The following is an 18,829-nucleotide window of genomic DNA, read 5'->3' as shown; positions in this document are numbered from 1 at the left end:
GCATGTGTTTAGATCATGGCGGACAAAAAAAGAGTACCTGAAGAAAAACCCTGCAACATGGAGCATGCACCCACCTGCAATCAACACAGTGGCATGAGCATATAGTCATACAGATGAGCATGACAGCGTCAAGCTTCATAACCAGAAACCTTACACCACAAATTAAGTCACATTTTGACCCTAAAATCTGAATTTTGCAGTTAAAATCATCACATAATTTTCATCTGTAATATTTTATTTCACTTGGTACATAAGTTACATGTGTGCATAATGCACTGAAAGAGATTCCTTCGTGGTACTGAAGTACTAATGTTTACTGATGTTTATTTTTGGCCCTTTTGTGTATCAGTAAAACTGATGTGCGTTCTTCCACATGCATATTGTTAAAGTCGTGTGAGAGAGTTACACATTTATAATATATGATACATAACTGTGTATTGTAGTAGTTCTGTGTACAAGTTTGAATTGAATTCTCTTATTTAATCTAAAATAAAACTCTGTGTTATCTTGAATAACAAATAATTACCTTAGAAAAACTTTTTGGAGAATTTAAATGGTAAACAATAAGAACAAGGCCAACAACATCCTTCATATCAGATCTGTTAGCTGTCCCTGTATGAGGGACTATGGGAACATGTGTGCAGCTGCAGAGATTCTTTCAAATGGAGCCTAAACAGCATGTGGCAGCTGAGAGGCTCTATAGACAACACGTGGGCTTGTCCAGGATTTGAACCCGGGACCTCTCACACCCAAAGTGAGAATCATACCCCTAGACCAACGAGCCACACAAACAGTCCAGCAAGTCTTTTTTTCACAAAGTCACACATCAGAGCAACTAGATGAAGAAGAATGTGTGAAAGATTGTCTTGAACGCTCAGAGAATCATCTGTTTGTGTGCTTGATTCTAGATTTTATTCTAGGATTAATTCAGTAGAGATTTATTGGACATACTATAAGGACACATTCTATTTAACTTGAATTCTCAACAACAACAATGAGGGCTGGCCCTAAATAAATAAAGTTAAAATAAATCATATCACACTAACTGCTCTGTGTGTACTTTTTAAAAGAATCTTCTATCATTTGAATATAGCAGACATGCTTTATAAAAGCCTAGTATATCTTATTTTCTTTCTTCCCTTAAACTGAAAGAATTACAAGTATGTAACTAGTATAGCAAGTTGAGAGTCATACTGTACCAAAAGAAAACAAACCTCTTCTGCCAAAGAGGAGGAGTGTAGAGATTAGAATATTATTTTACTGTTACTATTCATAACATTATCATTACTGTTGCATTACGTATCATTTATCATTATCATTTCATTAGAGCATTTATTGAAACTGTTGATGTTACATTAAAGTTTGTATTTCAGGTGTGAGCATAATTACATAATAATCTTTCATTGCAGGTGCAACTGTAACCATGTTATCCATATTGCATTTTGTGCTAATTAAAGAGTTGAAGCTCGGTCAAGTTAATTAATGGTCTGAAGCTTCGGTCAGCGCGACGTCTGGCCGATCAATAGGAAGTTAAGGTGACCTGGAGCCATGAAAGAATTGCATACATGCTTACAATACAATACACTACATATAACCTGTAAACAGAATAGAGGCCTGTGTGTGTTCAGCAGCCTGCTGCATTGGAGTTTGCCTAGTAACAGATGACTCGAACGGAGTCAGGAAGTATACTTCTAAGATGTCTTTGTTTGTCGAGTGAGGTCATGCACTGAGGTCAAGACACATAGTCTGCCTGAACACACATACACAGTATATAGACTTGTTTTGCTCGAAACTGCAAAGTTGTTTTACCTGCATACGTGACAGTTTAGTTCCACAAATAAGTGAAGTGCAGTAAGTGAAATAACAGGAAGCATCTGGCGGTGGCGGAGGAACAGAGGAAGGAACTGTTCTTTTTTAGAATATGTCCAAGGTCGGAATTACTGGAACTGATGCATGTTTCTTATCTGCTTTGACGCATGATGCTTGTCATCGACTATGTTATATATATGACTGCTCGTTTACTGTTCTGGGGAGATCGAGGCTGATGTTTTGCAGAGCTCATCTTTCCCACACACGTGTGTGCTTTAATAAAATCATTGTTTTGACGCACAATGGACCTCCAGTCATTTGTCTCTTACCTCAAATACGAAATCAGGACACTTCTTAAACACTAATAAAAATATATAACATAATTCACAATCCACTTATGACACGTTTTATGAAGTGTCAAACTGAAAGAAAAGTGTGTTTTGTCATGGTATGTCATAACAATAGCTGATGGGCTATTCCTATAAAGCAGACTAGACAAACAGAAACCATCTGTCACGGTCCCCGTGTCTCTCTGGTTGGCCCACGCTCGCTACAGGTTTTGTTGTTGTTAGTTTTGGTTTTTTTGTCTCTCCTCCTCCTCTCTGCCTGGGTGGAGCTCATTACGGGCTCTCACTCTTGGCCCACGCACCCCTGTGGATGGTGTCCACCTGCGGCTGATCCGGCTGATTTCCCCAGCTGCTATTTAAGGCAGTGGCACAGAGCAGCTCACCGCTGGAACGTCGAACCACCTGAGTTCGTGCTCGCGGCATATTCAAAGAAGGATCGCTTACACGTGTTTTATGTTGTGGAACTAACCTTGACCTTCTGTCTGTAGATTCTGGACCGAATCACCGGACCTGTCCAAGTGGGGCAGTGTGTGGAGTGTTGGAGCGAGTGCGGCTGAAGAGGAGTGCGTGTGTGCGGAGGAACGGTGGCGGTGACTGAGTGGAAGAGGAAGCGTGTGTGTGGATTCCCCCCCCCCCCCCCCCCTTCTCTCCCTGGAGCCCTGGACCCCCTCCCAACTCACTGTACATATATTTTGCACTAAGGTGATCCCTATTGTAAATAAATCCCCTTTTTGTTTCGTTGAAAGAACTGTCTGCGCGTGGGTCCGTTCAGTAGCCATGACACCATCCATCCATCCATTCGCTTCAGCTTATCCTGTTCAGAGTCGCGGGGGCGCTGGAGCCTATCCCAGCTATCATAGGGTGAGAGGCGGGGTACACCCTGGACAGAAACACTTTGTTGAAAACAAAAGTGAAAGGGCGACTCACATCTGACTGTGTTCCCTGTGGGTTGAGTCACTTTGTATATAAAGCATTTGCAGCATTTTTAAAAATCTATTGTTCCAAATTTCTCTGTTTTCTCAACTTTTTCTCAAGCTGAGCACTTGGTCCACTTTTACAAGCGATGGCAGCAGCAGCAGCCTTTTCCAGAGGTTTTAGTTTTAGTTTTATGCGCAATAAACATTCATTGTGTCATTTATTAATTCATCCTTTTTTTATTTTCACTTTTTAAAAATCCACTACATGTTGTGTTGTGTTTAGTTGTGTTTAGTGCCGATGTGGGACAGTTTCCAATTCCATTGTACTATTGTACCAAATATGAATGTGCAATGACAATAACGAGTTATTCTTATCTTATCTTATCTTATATCTGATCTCAGATGCACTCCCTGATGTACCCACAGTGTCTGTGCATTTAGGATACACAGACAGCTAGTATAAATCCATGCACGCACATGCATATTCTGAATATAGTCTCTGTTTCGTTTTGTTCACTGTGGAAGGTCTTTCAAGGTCACAGTAGTTCATGTAAAAGAAGCTGATATTTTCATGTAAGCAGAACGTGACTTTTTGGAATTCAAATGAAAGAGGTGCTTTGACTCAAAACATATTGCAGGCAGATTTTCATGCAACATCTCTTAAACTTAGAAAGTTCTCTTTGTACATTTCTTTACAAATCTTTATTTCCTTAAATCCTTATTGATACTTTCTCATGTGTTTCAGAAACTTTGATGGCAGCGGCACAGTTGACCATGAGTGGTGTCACAACTACCGAAGGCTTAGTTAGGATTTTGCTGTGTCTGCTCCATCTTTCAAGTTCACTGATAAACAAGGGCGAACTGGTAAACTGACTGTTAACTTTCTTTTTGTTGTTGTTGTTTTAATAAAGAATGTAACTTTTAATTAACCACCTTTACCATTAAATCATGACCGTCCGATCACTGGTTAAGCTTTTCTCCTTACTTTTAAAATGCTCATTTTGTCCCAGTTACATGTTTCGCACGCATGTTTGTTGACGTTCTTTCTGGTTTTGCAGGAGGAGCTGAAAGGAAACGTTGAAAAATTACAAAAGGAAACAGCAAGAAGGAAGGTGAGTCTGTCAATGACATGGATGTTGACAGACTCCAAACAGAAAAACATGCTTTGCTATGACAACTAAAACAAAAAACAATTTCCCATCATACAAAAGTCTGTTTGCACTCTTTACACTACATACTTTTGTATATTTTGTTACATTAATTTGGTTTATTTTTGTCCTCCAGGCTGAAAATAATTTAGACAAAGCCTATGTTCCTGCTGTCCTTGATGATGTTAAACGTCTCATGGATCCTTTGTACGAACTTTTGAAGTCAGTGAAACGTTTTACATCACTGCTTACACCAGTGCTGGATTTAATGGATGACCTACAGACTTTCGTGGGAGCCGGCAAGGAGTACATGAATAAGTACTTTGAGACAACAGCTGCAGAAATCAATCACAATGAAGAGAACCTACGCAGAGTTATGGCAACACTAACACAACTAGAAAAGAATAAAGATGAACTGTAGCATATTAGTCAGCGTCTGTCTCTGGTAAATGTTCTGTGAAACATCTCTTTCATACTGCGCTGCTTCTAAATCAAAGCTAACTGTACACTTGATTTATAAACTTTGATGAGAAAAAAATCTTTTCTTTCTTTCTTTCTTTTCTTTGTTATATCAGGTCTAATGCGAACACAAAACACAAAGCTGAGATTTTCTCTGTTTAGAAATCACATTAAATCTGACAGTTGTTAATGATTCATATGTAGAAACACTTTCATGTGAATAAAAACATTCAAACTGTTATTATTGCAAATTGTGACGTTTGTAAGAATAGAAGCGGTGGCTGATTGTTCTCTAGTGTTTGTGTGTGGATCAGTGTTGTTCAAGTTACTTGGAAAAAAGTAATTAGTTACTTATTACTGATTACTTCTCAAAAAATGTTATATCGTTACATTACTGATTACTTAATTTCAAAAGTAATTATTTACTTATTACTTAGTTACTTTTTGGTACACACCTGAATACTTAATAAAGCAATAGACCTTTCAGCCCAGTTCTATTTTTATGCATAATCCATCATATAAAAATTCAGTCAAATGGAAAAGTCTCTTTTTAAAAATTGTTTTATTATTTTTAATCTCTTAATTTTAGGGAAATCGCATCAAGCAAAAATGTAATTCTATACAACAGTTTTTAAAAAAAAACTATGTGAAAAAATCTATTTTCACCTGTTTAGCAGGAGTGGGGCCGGTGGTCATATCAGTGGGGGATCTGGTGGTTTCTCTGTGAATTTCCGTTCCCATGGTAGCGTGCTAGGTGCTTGTTCAGATTTGAAGTGTAATTTTTCGCAGAGTGTACAACGGACGCTAATGTTTTTGCCACTTTTTACAGAATAACACTTGAAGTAATATAAGTACTTCCACGCTTTTAACGCTGCATGGTCGTACTCTCTCCTGCACTCCATATTACCCATTGTTGATCTACGCACGTCTGCTGTTGCCACGTATATGAACACGCATGATCAGCACAGCGCACCAGGTAGAATCCAGTTTTCAGGCCCCTCTTCTGTGGAATCAGCTTCCAGTTTGGATTCAGGAGACAGACACTATCGCTACTGTTAGGTCTGCACTCGCAGGCTCCACTAGTTCAGAGATTTATCACCATGAACGAATCAAGACGATCAGAGCTCGATCGGTTTTAAACTTGCAAGGGAAGTGTCGGATCAGGATCTTGGAGCTACAAGCTCCTCACATGATCCCAGACAACTCCAAAAATCCAGCGTCCCCAAGCAGGCTTTTATTCAGTGACAATAGTTACACAAACACCCATGGTAAAACCCTATTGTAATAATTTGTGATAAATAAAAGTAGAGTCTGGGGAATATTTGATGAAAGCTTATTGTGATTAATGCTGGGGTGAATTTCAAAGTTGATGTGACGTCTGTTTGAAGTTGGTGTGTTATGTGTGTGAATGTGTTACGTCAGCCAAGAAACGAGATTAGATTAGGACATTTGGATAGGGGATTTTATTCCCACATTGATTAGCAGGGTTGGACTCGGGCACCAGATAATTTAACTGTGGAATCGACAGTGGTGCTTTTAAATTTATTTAAATTATTTAGGACGGGGACGGTAATCCCTAGGAGCGCGGTTGCTCAGCGTGTGGCATCGACTCCTGATCACAGATGCGTGGTCAGGCCTGGCGGCGTCCAGTTAGCCCGAGTGGCGCCCGCGGGACTTCGGGAACCCATTAAAAACCAAGTGGTCAAGGACCACTTCTTTACCGTGCTGTTTGAGTAAAGAGCGGGCCTCAGGCGTGACCATTTCAACGTGGCTGACAGGTAAGCTTTAAGTAAAGCTTAAAGTGGGATATTTAGGACTTCCGGTCAGCATGCGACCCGAATAGACGCAGGAACGAGCTGCTGTGGTGAACTTAACTCCGCTTTGACCAGTTTCACCCCTTCAACTGCCACCTTTAAGTCGCTTACACTCGTAACTACTTTTCTAGTGTTTTGAACACTTTTGACCCTTTCCAATGGCTGCTAAGAGTGCAAAAGCGAACAAAAAGGAGGACGCTAGCTTAACACTGGAGGCTATCACCACGCTGCTCCAGCAGCACCGAGAGTTGGCATCTGAATTTAAGACCTCATTTAACGCCCTCGATTCAAAACTGGACCAGGTACGACAAGCCCAAGAGGAACAGGCCGAGAGAGTTTCATCCTTGGAGCTTGCAACTGAAGACCTGAGCCAACGTGTCGCTGACCTTGAAAACACGTGTGCCGCTCTTCGCGAAGACAACAACCAGCTAAAGAACAAAGTCACTGACCTGGAGAGCCGTAGCAGGCGTCAGAACATCCGCGTCCTTGGACTGCCTGAAGACACTGAAAGTGGGCGCCCCACTCACTTCTTTTCCAACCTTCTCTGTGAGTTATTGGGCAAAGAAATACTTCAGTCTCCACCGGAGCTCGATAGAGCGCACCGCTCCCTCGCAGCGAAGCCGCCCGTGGGACGCCCACCTCGCCCGGTGATCATCCGCCTGCACCGATACCAGATCAAGGACCTCATCATCCGAGAAGCTAGGAGGAGAGGGAAATTCGACTACCGAGGCGTGCCTATCCGAATTGTGGAAGACTACAGCCCCGAGGTCCTCAATCAGCGGGCGCAGTACAAGGACATTATGTCGGAGCTCTACGGGCGAGGCCTGAGGCCGGCTCTCCTCTTCCCAGCACGGCTTCGCATAACGCAGGCCAGAGGCGCCAGAAAGTTTTTCAGCTCCGTGGACCAGGCTCAACAGTACATTGAGAGGCTCCCAAAGGCTCCGGAAGCCCCGTGAAGAATTATTACTGATAAAACAATGGCACCAAATGCAGGTACCAAACATTCCATATAGGTATGGAGGCGCAGTCGGGATCCACGTAAGACGTTGCTTTTCCTCTCCGAGTGTAGCGATGTAGTCTGAGTGCTATAGCACTGAAATGCTGATTATTACTTTAATTTAACTCGATAATCTTATTTTGTTTTCTTTGTTAAATAAGGAGACAACCTCATTGACTTCTACCCGTTGGCTAATGACGTAATACCTGTTGCACGGAGACGGGGAGTTTTGTTATCTACTCGTAGCCTTCTGTCTGTTCTTATTCAATAATTCAGTTATAACGGTAGTACTTATTGAACTACATCATCTTTTTGTGTTTGGTTGTTTGTTTACATACTTGGACTCTGCTTTGAAACACTCCAGCAATTACATTTGGACTTGGTGGCTGATACAGTTTCGAAACTTAACAGTATTATAAGGGGTTTCAGCTTACTATGCTATGGCCACCGGAGCAGTGGTTCGACTGCTTCAATACCTAGGTTATTGGTATCATAGACAGGAGGGGTAACACTCTAAATATGTTAAGTTTGAAGAGCTCGCTGCTTGTTCTTGTTCTTTTTTTTGGCAGCCATTTTCTGTTGTGGGGAGGGTTTGGGGAGGGTAAGGGTCACTGCTTTGAACCTCATACACTGTTCTTTTTTTTAACCTGTTCTGAACTAATTTCCACCCACTGTAAAGTTATTCTGTTCTTATCATCTAAGGCCAGTGTGCATAGTTTCTTTGCTCTACAAATCAGATGAGTCTGAAATTGAACTTTCTAAGCTGGAATGTTAAAGGTCTAAATCATCCAGTCAAGAGACGGAGGGTTTTGTCACATGTTAAACACCGTAACACTGACGTGGCTTTCCTGCAGGAGACCCACGTCAGGGCCTCTGATAATGTCCGTCTCTTCTCCCGTTGGAGGGGCCAGTGTTTTCACTCACTTTTCCAAGCTAGGGCACGTGGGGTCTCTATATTGGTCAGGCAGAACATTCCCTTTGAGGCCCACAATGTCATAGCAGACAAATATGGTAGATATGTCATAGTCATAGTCCTCAACATGAAGAAGAAGGCTTTCAGGAGCAAAGTGAAGGAGGAGATGAAAGCAGCACAGCGGGAGGTGAAACGCTGCCTGAGGGAAGCAAAGGACACCTACAGGAGGAAGGTGGAGCAGAAGTTGGAGAGGAACAATATGAGGGAGGTCTGGAATGGTGTGAAAACCATCACAGGCCACAACACCAAGAAAAGCACAGTGGGGGGGACTGTGGAGAAGGCAAACGAACTCAACAACTTCTTCAACAGGTTTGACCAGCCCACAACCCCCCCACCCTCACCCTCACCTTCACTACAGAGTCCTCTCCCCACTCTCCTGCCTCCCTCGCTTCCCCCCCTTCCTGACACCATGACACCCCCCTCCTCCAATCCCTCTCTCAGCAGCAAGACATCTCCCCCCCTCCCCTCCTCCCAAACACCTCCCAGTGTCACAGTGGATCAGGTCAGGAGGCAACTGAGGAAGCTTCGCCCCAGAAAGGCAGCAGGCCCAGACAAGGTGTGTCCTAGGATGCTTAAGGCGTGTGCTGCTGAACTTGGGGAGCCGCTACAACGAGTCTTCAACCTCAGTCTGCGACTGGGGAGAGTGCCCGCCCTATGGAAGACATCCTGCATCGTCCCGGTCCCCAAAAAGAACCGGCCCAATGAGCTGAATGACTTCCGACCGGTGGCACTGACGTCACATCTTATGAAGACTCTAGAGCGGCTCTTCCTCAACCTCCTCCGACCACAGGTACAACATGCCCAGGACCCACTACAGTTTGCATACAAGGCGGGTGTCGGAGTGGAGGATGCCATCCTGTACCTCCTACACAGAGCCCACTCACACCTGGATGGGGGAAAAGGCACGGTCAGGATCCTGTTTCTTGACTTTTCCAGTGCCTTTAATACCATCCGGCCCTGTATGCTTCAGGAAAAACTGAACAGGATGGAGGTGGACCCCTGCCTGGTGGCTTGGATCTCCGACTACCTCACCGACAGACCACAGTACGTCAGGCTGAAGGACATCACATCTGACACTGTGGTCAGCAGCACAGGAGCACCACAGGGAACTGTGCTGTCCCCTCTTCTCTTCACCCTGTACACCTCTGACTTCTGCTACAACTCTGAATTATGCCACATTCAGAAGTTTGCAGACGACACAGCCATCATGGGGTGTATCTGGGATGATCAGGAAGAGGAGTACAGAAGTCTGGTGAGGAACTTTGTCGCATGGAGTCACACAAACCACCTGCAACTCAACACCTCAAAGACTAAGGAACTGGTTGTGGACTTCGGGAGGTCCAGAGAAGGTCCACTGCCAGTTCAGATAGAGGGGGAGGAGGTGGAGGTGGTCAACAAGTACAAGTACCTCGGGCTGTGGGTGGACAATAAACTGGACTGGTCATGCAACACAGAGCACCTGTATAAAAAAGCCCAAAGCCGACTGTACTTCCTCAGGAGGCTGAGGTCTTTTAACATCTGCAGGAAGCTCCTGAGGATGTTTTACCAGTCGGTGGTTTCTGGAGTACTTTTCTATGCTGTGGTGTGCTGGGGGAGCAACACAGCAAAGAGGGACTCATCCAGGCTGGAGAAACTGATCAGGAAGGCTAGCTCTGTGGTCGGCATGAAGCTGGACACTCTGGTGACAGTGGCAGAGAAAAGGACATTAAAGAAACTGATGGACATTATGAACAATGCCGGGCATCCTCTGCACACGGCCATAAACAATCAGAAGAGTCTGTTCAGTGACAGGTTGCTTCTCCCCAAGACAAGAACTAACAGACTTAAAAACTCCTTTGTCCCACACGCCATCAGACTGTTTAACTCCTCTCTGGAGGGGAGAGGGAGGGGAGACAGGAGGACAAAGGAGGGGGGAACAACTAAGCTGTAGTGCCTCTTCACCTCACTGTACAATACCTTGTGCAATACTTTTTGTAAATAGTCAACAGTGCAATAGACTCAATACTTGAAATGTGCAATTCACTTGTATTTTTATTTTTTACTCCTATTTATTCTATTTATCCCCTTTGTATATTTTATTTATATTTGTCTCTGTATTTATATATGTGTGTGTGTGTGTGTGTGTGTGTGTGTGTGTGTGTGTGTGTGTGTGTGTGTGTGTGTGTGTGTGTGTGTATATATATATATATAACAATTCTGTAACTGTAACTTCGGTCGTTGCTGTGCTTTTTTTGGAAGTCGAATTTCCCAGAGGAACCCACCCGAGGGATTAATAAAGTTCTATCTTATCTTATCTTATCTTGTCAGTGGGAAACTGTATAACAGTCTTGTTGCTCTAGTAAATGTGTATGCTCCTAATACAGATGACGAGAATTTCTTTAAACAACTATTCTCCTCTTTGCCCGACTTAAATGTCTACTCTCTTTTTCTGGGGGGTGATTTTAACTGCTGGTTAGACCCAGCCCTGGATCGCTCATCCACTAAGAGCAATGTTTTAAGCAAATCTGCATCTGTCATTCATGCCTTTCTATCAGAATATGGAATGTGTGATGTTTGGCGTACTCTAAATCCTCATAAAAGAGATTACTCCTATTTTTCACATGTGCACCATACATATTCAAGAATTGATTACTTTATCATTGACACTAATTGTCTGCAGCAGGTCCACTCCTGTGCCTACCATAGCATAGTTATTTCAGATCACGCCCCTCTTACTTTGTCTCTGTCTCTTCCACATCCTCCTGTTAAAGCTGCACAATGGCGTTTCAACTCGACCCTCCTGTCGGATGAAAATTTTGTAAAGTTTATCCAGGATGAGATACGCTTTTACTTTGCCACCAACTCTTCCCCAGAGACTTCCAGCCTTGTCGTATGGGATGCCTTTAAGGCGTATATCAGAGGCCAGATTATTGCTTATTCGGCAAGAATTAAAAAACAGTCCACCCATGAAAGGAACAAGTTAATGCAACAGATTAAGGAGACTGATGAACAGTATGCTCTCAAACAGAGTCATGAAATATTTAAAAAGCGTGTAGAACTTAAAACAAGACTTGACCTACTCACAACGTACTCGACTGAACGTTTACTCTTACATGACAAATCCAAATTTTATATGCATGGTGACAAACCTGATAAATTACTGGCGAGCCTTCTAAAAGGTTCTCGGGCAAGGCAAAGTATTCTTAAAATTCGACAACAAATTCAAATTCAAATTTTATTTGTCACACACACACAACCATACACAGTATGACATGGGGGTGAAATGCTTGTAGCTGTACAATGCCCGACCATTAAATGACAGAAGAAAAGTTTTACAATATTTACAATTTACTACAAAAATTTACAAATTAACTTAGGAATTTACAGTAAAAATGTGCAAATAGCAGAAGAGATTATAAAGATAAGGATTGTAAATTATAGGAATTATAGGATTATAGGAAATGTGTGGTGGTGCGTGTGGTGACGTGTGTGAGAGTCCAGTCTTATAGTGACGTGTTTGGGAGAGTCCAGTCCTACACCTGGTTCAGGGCCCGAATAGCCTGGGGGAAGAAGCTCCTCCTCATTCTCTCTGTTTTGGCCTTAAGGGAGCGGAAGCGCTTCCCAGACCTCAACAGTGAGAAGAGTCCATTGTTGGGATGGGAGAGGTCCATCATAATCTTCCTAGCTTTGGACTTGCACCGCTTGGTGTAGATGGACAGCAGGTCAGGGAGCTCTGATTGAATGATGCGTTCTGCCGAGCGCACCACCCTTTGCAGATCTCGTCTGTCCTGCTTGGTGCTGTTCCCAAACCAGGTGCAGATGTTTGACGTCAGGACGCTCTCGATGGTGCAGGAGTAGAAGTTCTTGAGCACAAGATGGCAACATAGTCACAGATCATGAAAAAAATCAATGAAGTGTTCAGGGATTTTTACTCACAGCTTTACACCTCAGAGTCCCAAACTGACTGTAATGCAATTAATGAGTTTTTAGCTAAACTTAACATTCCTGAAATTCCAACAGAACTTAAAACAAGGCTGGATGAACCCATCTCCCAGTTAGAAGTTTCCTTGGCTATAGCTTCGATGCATTCTGGTAAGTGTCCAGGTCCGGATGGCTTTCCGTCAGAATTTTCAAACACTTCTCTTCATTACTGTCCACGCAGCTTAGTGCAACCCTCACGGACTGCAAGGAACAAGGATCTCTTCCTCAATCATTCTATGAAGCCTGTATTACACTTATTAAAAAGAAAGGAAAAGATCCGTTGGAATGTGCCTCCTATAGACCCATTTCTCTACTGAACACAGACGCTAAAATATTAGCCAAGATACTTGCCCGTAGACTAGAAATAGTTCTTCCAAAAATTATTTCGAAAGACCAGACAGGCTTCATTAAAGGTCGTCATTCATATTTTAACATAAGGAGGCTATTTAACATAGTCTACTCCAGCTCTACAGACTCTGATGAATGTGTGGTCTCGCTTGACGCTGAAAAGGCCTTTGATCGAGTTGAGTTTGATTATCTCTTTGCAGTCCTTGATAGATTTGGCTTTGGAGCGAAATTTACTTCATGGATCAAATTACTCTATTCTCAACCATCTGCTACAATATGAACTAACCTCCAATTGTCAAAACCCTTCAAACTTCACAGAGGCACACGCCAGGGATGTCCTCTCAGGCCCCTGCTTTTTGATCTGGCCATAGAACCCCTTGCCATTGCGTTCCGCAGTTGCAAAGAGGTACACGGCATTTGGAGAAACAATACAGAACATAAGGTCTCGCTCTATGCAGATGATCTCCTGGGCCCTGTTTCAGGAAGCCGGTTTAGTGGAAAAACTGAGTAAGTATACCCTGAGTTAACGAAAACTCTGGGTTTTCGGTTTCACAAAGCGAGTTCAGCTGAAGCCTGAGTGAGTCACTATGACGACACACGCCGTGAAGCTAACCTGCCCCCTAGCAGGTTTACTACAACTAACCCTGACTGTCTCCGCCCCTTTGTCGGAAACCTGACAGTAGGAAGTGTCGGACATGGCGTGCTCCTTCCTTGAAGAGCCAGTAGATCGTGAAGCCCAAATTCTCCGCAGAGCTCTCCGCCGGGAGAGAGTGATTAGAGCGCGTTTGGACATTTTATCATTTCCTGATGATTGTCTGTGCGAACGTTGCCGTTTCTCAGCACAATCTATAAGTTATTTGAATAACATCCTCAGGCCATATATTACGCATGTGACACATCGCGGACATCCTCTCAGTTCTGTACATATTATTTGTATTGCACTTCGTTTTTTTGCAAACGGGAGCTTTCTGTATAATATTGGTGACGCTGAGCACGTTTCCAAGGCTACCGTCTGTCGGGCAGTCAGGAATGTTACAGTTGCACTGAAACGTCTCCTGTACTCGTTTGTGGTGTTCCCCGGTCATAGACCCACAAGATTTATCAAAGAGGGATTCCACAAAGTTGTAGGTATCAGGATGACCAAAACTTAATTTATGATGTGGTGATACTTGAACTACTACTTAAATTTTACATTTATTTTCAGGGTTCCCAGGCGTGATTGGCTGTATAGATGGCACTCACGTTCCAATCATTGCTCCTTCAGTAAATGAAGGAGACTATGTGAACAGGAAGTCTTTCCACAGCATTAATGTGCAGGTACATAGTTCCCTGTAGCATTTCAAACTAACAAATTATTTCATCATAGTAATGGATGCTAATTTGTGTTCTCTGCACTGTGAAGATCATATATGATGCTGCCAACATTATCACAAATGTGGAAGCCAAGTGGCCAGGCTCTGTCCATGACTCACAAATATTCCGTGAATGTACACTGAGCACAAAATTTGGACATGGTGAGTTGAGAATACTTTAAAATATATAAAGACCAATTGTTTCAGGGACATTTGAACTGAAGTGTACCCTTCTGTCTTAGGAGAGTTCACTGGCTACTTGCTTGGTGATAGGGGGTATCCATGTTTACCCTATTTGCTTACCCCTTACCCTGACCCTGAACCGGGCCCACAGCAGCGATATAATCTGGCTCATTGCAGGACAAGAGCCAGAATTGAAATGACTATCGGAATGCTTAAGGCCCGGTTCCAGTGCCTGCAAAGACTCAGGGTCACCCCAGAAAGGGCATGTGACATTATTGTGGCATGTGTGATTCTTCACAACATTGCCACAATTAGAGGAGAACACTGTCCTTCTGAACCAAACATCAGCAGTGATCCAAACCATGAACATCCTGACCCTCCCACGGACATACAAGATGGAAGCGCAGTCAGAGACACCATATGTCACAATCATTTCTTTTGACCCATCACCTCAACATGTTGATAGAAGAATAAACAGATTTTTTGTTCAACTGGCTTTATTGGTCGCCTGTATTTCCTGTACACAAAGTATTAAAAGATGTAAACCTCATAAAGTGTCTCTGTTGCTTCCTCCTCTGTAACAGCTGTCAATGTTTCTTCATTATTTTCCTGTAGTAAAGAAATAAACAACATTGCAGTTCTACTGTACACTCATATAATCTGTGGAGTATTACTCACAACTGCATGTTGGTCTGGCTCAACAGGAGGCTGCACCAGATGCAGTACACCATCACCATCAACTGATAGAATATGAGGTTTATACAGGTCACTTATAACTTACAAGGGACCAAATGGCAATTAACAAACATACCAATCACCTTACACTTCATTGTCATTATGCTCTCAAAGACAACCAAGACTGAGGGAAGGCAAAATCAGTCGGAAAATAACTTCACTACAAAATAATTCATTATGGTAAAGAGTTTATCAAATGAATGTGTCGCACTGCAAAGGTGACTGTGAAGAAAGGATGTATGCACATCATGTATTATTTTGAATTTACCCCTTATGTAGGCACTTGTGTCTTGCGGGGTTATTGCCTCAGAGGATGTCCCCGCAGAGATGCCTTCGGCCACAGGGCGCCCACTGTTTTGGCTGAGGGCCAACTGCTCAGCCTCTGTGAGTGGTGGTGGTGGAGGACCCCCACCTGTTTTTCGGGCCTCCGCTTTTTTTCTGTTGGCTATAACGGGCCACATTTGAGCATACAGAGTAAGCAAATATGTACTTGTAATGTGCTCAGATAATTTCAATAAATGCTTACAGAAAGAAAATTAATGTAGCCTCTAACTGCAATTGATTTACATGGGACAAACAGACCAAGCACTATGGCTCATAATACAATTACACCTCACCTGTTTGGACTATATTTTTATATTTCATTTTTACTTGCTGCCAGGAACGTTTGGGGCCTGTTGGGTTGCACCTGCGCTCACATCACATCACAAAATAAAATGTATAAAATAACAAATAAAATAACATATGATAAAATAACGTGTTAAATGGGTGGAAATCCCTCGATCAATGTTTAAATTAACACTCACGCATTGACTCTGTCGGCTATGTTTTGCCATGCATGCTTTTGCAGCTGTGGCTGTGTTACTTTTTTCCGCGGAATTTGCATGTTATCGGCATATGCTGCCATCAGAATTTCGGCCTCAAGCGCTGTGAAATACATTGACCGCGCCTTCTTTCCCTCCGTCTCCATGGTGACTCGCTTAATCTGTGCTCCGCTTATCAGGGCTTTATGTATCCTCGTCCGCGCGCTTCACTTGGGGTTAAAGCAACTCCGCGTTGACTGAACTAATTGTTATCAGCCTTTCTGAAACCGAATATTCCGAGTTGGACAGTTCGGGGTTACTCAACCCTGCGTATCGTTTTTCACTCTGAGTTTTCTAAACCGGCTTCCTGAAACAGGGCCCTGCTCTTTATTTCTAAGCCCTTAGCCTCACTACCATCTGCATTGAATCTGCTTAGTCAATTTGGTCAGATTTCAGGGTATAAACTGAACCTTAATAAAAGTGAGCTCTTCCCGCTAAGTAGCAAAGCCAGTATGTTAGACTTCACCTGCTTGCCCTTCAGAGTTGAAAGGACAAAAATTACATATTTGGGAATCACAGTGACAAAAAAACATAAAAACCTTTTCACAGAAAATGTGAGTGCATTGCTGAACCAAGTGAAGCGGTCCCTTACCCACTGGACACCACTCTCTATGTCTCTGGTAGGACATATCAATTCAATTAAAATGACCATTCTACCCAAATTTCTATACCTTTTCCAGGCCATACCCATTTTCATTCCCAACACTTTTTTCAATAAGCTGGACTCTGTCATCTCATCTTATCTATGGCAGGGTAAACGCCCAAGGCTCAATAAGATGCATCTTCAAAAATCTAAAATTGAGGGTGGGTTTGCACTTCCCAACTTTCGTTTTTATTATTGGGCTGCTAACATACGATGTTTGGTGTTTTGGTATTTTTACCATAATCGGAGTGGTTGTCCTGACTGGGTCACTATGGAATTGCATAGTGACAACAGTATATCCTTACTAGCTGCACTTTGTTCTCCACTCCCATCCTCTTCATTCAACTTCATTCCCAACCCTGTAGTGGTGCACTCATTAAAAATATGGGGCCAGTTTAGGAAATATTTTAAACTTTGTGACTTCTCCCTCCTCAGCCCCATTGCATCTAACCATTTCTTTAAACCTTCTACCCAGGACGGTGGGTTTGCGGAGTGGCACAGAAGTGGAATAACTTGCTTTAAGGACCTATTCATAGCCAACAAACTAGCATCATTTGAACAACTTGCTAATAAATATATTCTTCCACCATCACACTTTTTCAGATACTTGCAAGTCAGGCACTTTATTTGTTCCCAGATTTCAGGCTCAAGCCCTCCACCAGAGCCTACACTACTAGAAACTATTCTACAACTCAATCCAACCAATAGAGGGCTGATTTCCTTGCTTTACAATAAAATGTTAAATTTGACACATACCTCTTCATCCAAGCTCAAGACACTGTGGGAAGAAGACTTAAACATGACAACCTCTGATGAAACATGGGCCTCTATACTCAAACATGTCAACACTACATCACTATGTGCCCGCCATTGTTTAATCCAGTTCAAAGTGGTGCATAGAGCCCATTTCTCAAAATCCAGATTATCCCGTATCTACCCTGAAATCACTCCATACTGTGACAGATGCAAAACTGCTGAAGCCTCACTGGTCCACATGTACTGGTCTTGTCCCAATCTCACTCAGTTCTGGTCAGAGGTTTTTCGTACCCTGTCCAGAATTCTCAGTGTGACGCTGGCCCCCGGCCCCCTTCTTGCTCTGTTTGGCATCAGTGGGAATGAGGTGCTTCTACCGGCCTCTAAAAAACAGGCATTATCATTCTGTTCCCTGTTGGCCAGAAGGGCAATCCTACTGAGGTGGCGGGACGCTGCCCCTCCCACTCACAAACAGTGGTTATATGACCTCATGGCCTGTCTAAAACTGGAAAAGATAAGACACTCACTTCAGAACTCCACTGGGAAATTTCAAGACATGTGGGGACCCTTCCTTGATGCTTTTCAAAATCTATAAGAATTTTTCAGCGAACTCTCTTAAGTCAGGTGTGGAAATACAGTGTGCGGGTGCAGGCAGTGACCTGGGTGGGAATGAATGGGATTGTTTTGCAGGGATTATGTTACTTTGGGATATATTATACATTTGTTTATATTCTTTTTTTTTCTCTTTCTTTCCCTTTTTTCTTTTTTTTTCTTTTATTTCACAGCCGAAGATACATTTTTGGACTCATTTCACAGCTTAAATGTACTACTTAACCTTAATGTACAGACCACCTGGGTCTGGGTGCAGTTCCCCCCTCCAGGGGCAAGGGTACCTAGACCCGGTTCGTAGAGTACGCTTGGGGAGTGTGATCGTGTGTACAGCGTCTCTTTATGTCTGTCTCCACGTTGGTTGAGTGTGGAGTAAGTGCATATGAGAGCATGAGGGTGGGAATGGATGTTTGTGTCTATATGTCAGGTTGGGTATCAGACGCCACCTCTCTGGTGACATCCCAGGCCCTCCAAGGTTTGGAGGCCTATCTCCACCCACCACCACTTCCCCTGCCAGTGGCGGACTCTCTCAGGTGTCGGTGCGTTGGTGGTTCTTTGTGTCTGGGGGTGGGCGTCCGGGTACACACCGGCTCACTCCTTGGCGGCCGCTTATCGGGGCCTGGAGCCTGGGGCTCGCTCGGGCCACTTCGGAGGTGGGGTGCCCCCGGCCTCTCGGCCTGGGGCTCGGTCACTCAGGCACAGCTGGCTGCCGGCGGAGCTCACGGGCGCGTCACTGCAACTCCCCCTGGCTTCTGCTCCGTGGCTGCTGAGTGAGCCCTCATCTGGGACTCTCCTCAGCTCTTACTGGGACAGTGGCGCGGCTGCCCCTCTGTTGGTCTTCCTTGGTCTGTTGTGTTCTGGGGGCCTCTGGATGTCTGGAGTTTTGTTCTCCTCCATACCTGCTTCATGCCCTGGTGGA

At 43.5% G+C, this 18,829-nt stretch overlaps 1 pseudogene; it reads left to right on the top strand.

Annotated features, from left to right (window-relative positions):
- The window catches only part of LOC146625124 (uncharacterized), a 238,552-nt pseudogene that overhangs the window by 95,800 nt on the left and 123,923 nt on the right, over positions 1-18,829 (top strand).

The sequence above is a fragment of the Diplotaxodon limnothrissa genome, linkage group LG9 (assembly GCF_057381915.1).
Source record: "Diplotaxodon limnothrissa isolate DT_005_m linkage group LG9, D_limnothrissa_male_GT1.1, whole genome shotgun sequence".
NCBI classification, from domain to species: Eukaryota; Metazoa; Chordata; class Actinopteri; order Cichliformes; family Cichlidae; genus Diplotaxodon; species Diplotaxodon limnothrissa.
Note: the sequence above shows the minus strand (reverse complement) of the source record. Positions and strands in the feature narration are given on the sequence as shown.